This window comes from Hemiscyllium ocellatum, unplaced genomic scaffold (assembly GCF_020745735.1).
Source record: "Hemiscyllium ocellatum isolate sHemOce1 unplaced genomic scaffold, sHemOce1.pat.X.cur. R, whole genome shotgun sequence".
NCBI classification, from domain to species: Eukaryota; Metazoa; Chordata; class Chondrichthyes; order Orectolobiformes; family Hemiscylliidae; genus Hemiscyllium; species Hemiscyllium ocellatum.
This window is the reverse complement of record NW_026867602.1, coordinates 483,126-485,625: the sequence shown is the minus strand read 5'-3', so window position 1 is coordinate 485,625 and position 2,500 is coordinate 483,126. Positions and strand designations below refer to the sequence as shown.

At 50.8% G+C, this 2,500-nt stretch overlaps 1 protein-coding gene across 2 annotated transcripts in view; it reads right to left on the bottom strand.

Moving 5' to 3' along the window:
• Positions 1-2,500, bottom strand: part of LOC132809021 (sodium-coupled neutral amino acid transporter 3-like) — a 107,586-nt gene that overhangs the window by 101,111 nt on the left and 3,975 nt on the right. The gene's annotated exons all lie outside the window — the stretch shown is intronic.

The following is a 2,500-nucleotide window of genomic DNA, read 5'->3' as shown; positions in this document are numbered from 1 at the left end:
TGGTCCCAGAGGATCATTCCAAATCCGGCAGAGTTTTATTCGCATATTCTCAAAACCTCATGTATTGGTTTCTGCTACGTCAGAGCGACTGAGCGGAAACTCGCGGAACGGTTCAGGGAACATCTCTGGTCTGTACGCACCCACCTTCCTGTAGCCATCCATTTCAGCTCCTCCTCCCACTCCCTCCCCCCATGACATGTCCATTCTGGGCTTCCTCAACCACCTGAACAAGGGAACCCACAAACTGAGGGAGGGACACCTCACCTTCCCCCCCACCTCGGGAACCTACAACCACACGGACTGGACACTGAATTCACCAGTTTCCAATTCTCCCCACATCCAACCCTCTGACTCAGCACTGCCCTCTTGACCTGACCTAACTGTCCACCTTCCTTCCCACCTATCCGCTGCACACTTCCCACTGACCTACCTGTGCCCAGCCATCACCGTTCCGACTCCCTTTTCCCGAGCTCCAACCCCTCCCCCATTTATTTCTCAGCCCCCCCTTCCCCCTCCCCAGGCCTGATGAAGGATTAAGACTGAAACGTCGACCCTCTTGCTTCTCAGACGCTGCCCGACTGAGAGTGCTTTTTCCAGCGCCACACTTTATCAACCATTGCCCACAGTCTCTCTCTCTCTCTCTCTCTCTCTCGCTGTCTGTCTCTCTGTGCCTGTGCGTCTCTCTCTATCTCACACGGTCTCTCTCTCTCTCTATCTCTGTCACACTGTGTGTCTCTCTCTCTCTCTCACTGTCTGTCTCTCTGTGTCTGTGCGTCTCTATCTCACATGGTCTCTCTCTCTGTCACACTGTGTTTTTCTCTCTCTCTCTCTCTCTATCTCTGTCCCCATCTATCTCTCTCTCTCTCTCTCTCTCTCGCTCTCTGTCTCTCTTTGTCTGTGCATCTCTGTGAATCTCACACGGGGTCTCTCTCTCTCTCTCTCACTGTCACACTGTGTTTCTCTCTCTCTCTATCTCTCTGTCTCTCTGTGTCTGTGCATCTCTCTCTATCTAACACGGTCTCTCTCTCTCTCTCTCTGTCACACTGTGTCTTTCTCTCTCTCTCTCTCTCTCACTGTCACACTGTGTTTCTCTCTCTCTCTATCTCTCTGTCTCTCTGTGCCTGTGTGTCTCTCTCTATCTCACACGGTCTCTCTCTCTCTCTCTCTGTCACACTGTGTTTCTCTCTCTCTCTCTCTCTCTCACTGTCTGTCTCTCTGTGTCTGTGCATCTCTCTCTATCTAACACGGTCTCTCTCTCTCTCTGTCACACTGTGTGTGTCTCTCTCTCTCTCTCTCGCTGTCTGTCTCTCTGTGCCTGTGCGTCTCTCTCTATCTCACACGGTCTCTCTCTCTCTCTGTCACACTGTGTGTGTGTCTCTCTCTCTCTCTCTCGCTGTCTGTCTCTCTGTGTCTGTGCATCTCTCTCTATCTCACACGGTCTCTCTCTCTCTCTGTCACACTGTGTGTGTCTCTCTCTCTCTCTCTCGCTGTCTGTCTCTCTGTGTCTGTGCATCTCTCTCTATCTAACACGGTCTCTCTCTCTCTCTGTCACACTGTGTGTGTCTCTCTCTCTCTCTCTCTCGCTGTCTGTCTCTCTGTGCCTGTGCGTCTCTCTCTATCTCACACGGTCTCTCTCTCTCTCTCTGTCACACTGTGTTTTTCTCTCTCTCTCTCTCTCTCTCTGTGTCGCTCTGTGTTTCTCTCTCTATTCCTCTGTTTCCCTCTCTCTCTGTCTCTCTCACTCTGTTTCTCTGTGTCTGTGTGTCTCTCTCTACCTCTCTCTCTCTCTGTCTCACTTTCTCTCTCTCTGTCTGTCTCTCCATCTCTCTATCTCTCTCTCTCTCTCTGTCTCTCTCTCTCTCTCTGTCTCGCTCTCTCTCTCTGTCTCTCTCTTTTTCCCTATCACTTTCTCTGTTTCTCTGAGAAGCAGAAGAGAGAGATAGATAGAGAGAGAGAGAAACAGATAGAGAGAGAGAGAAGGAGAGAGACAGAGAGAGGAAAGAGAGAGAAGGAGAGAGACAGATAGAGAGAGAGAAGGAGAGAGACAGAGAGAGAGAGATAGAGAGAGAGAGAGGAGAGAGAGAGAGAGAGGAGAGAGAGAGAGGAAAGAGACAGAGAAGGAGAGAGAGACAGAGAGAGAGAGAGAAGGAGAGAGACAGAGAGAGAGAAGGAGAGAGACAGATAGAGAGAGAGAAGGAGAGAGACAGAGAGATAGAGAGAGAGAGAGAGAGAGGAAAGAGACAGATAGAGACAGAGAAGGAGAGAGACAGAGAGAGAGAGAGAAGGAGAGAGACAGAGAGAGAGGAGAGAGACAGAGATGGAGAGAAACAGAGACAGAGAGAGGGAGAGAGACAGAGACAGAGAGAGACGCTCAACACTGGTGCCCCCCAGGGGCGTGTACTCAGCCCCTACAGTACCCGCTGTGTACCCATGACTATGTCGCCAAATACCAGACTAATGGCACTTACAAGTTCGCTGACGCCACCATAACTGGTCAAAT